The following is a 442-nucleotide window of genomic DNA, read 5'->3' on the forward strand; positions in this document are numbered from 1 at the left end:
TCTACCCTTGAACCACCAACATTCTGCAATTTGGCTTCGAACCTTCCAGACAGAGTCCTCTGGGAAGGCTGAGCTGGGCAAACACAGGACAGCCTGAGCTCCTCTGAGAGGGCAGGCAAGACCTCTGCTGCAGGTTTCCACAAGAAGGACTGCTTTGTAGGTCTGCAATGAGGATTTGAAAGTCTAGCAATCAGGTGAGAGTCTGGGTCCTTGGGGATAGCCTGCTGAACAGCCAGCAAAGGTGTGTGCCTGGCTCCTTCTCCGAAGGAGGGAAAAAAGTGGATTCTAGCCTCTCACATCCACTCCCAAGGGAGGAATAACACTGAACAGCAGCTGTGAAACCAGCCATGGCCCCAGGCTTCACACCCGGGGGGACGGACTATGAAAAACCAGTGGAGGAGGGAAGCGGAGGGAGAAACTGATACACAATTTGACAACGGAG

This window comes from Marmota monax, unplaced genomic scaffold, assembly GCF_021218885.2.
Source record: "Marmota monax isolate L192 unplaced genomic scaffold, Marmota_monax_Labrador192_F-V1.1 WCK01_AAM20220418_F8-fsc00114, whole genome shotgun sequence".
Classification (NCBI taxonomy): Eukaryota; Metazoa; Chordata; class Mammalia; order Rodentia; family Sciuridae; genus Marmota; species Marmota monax.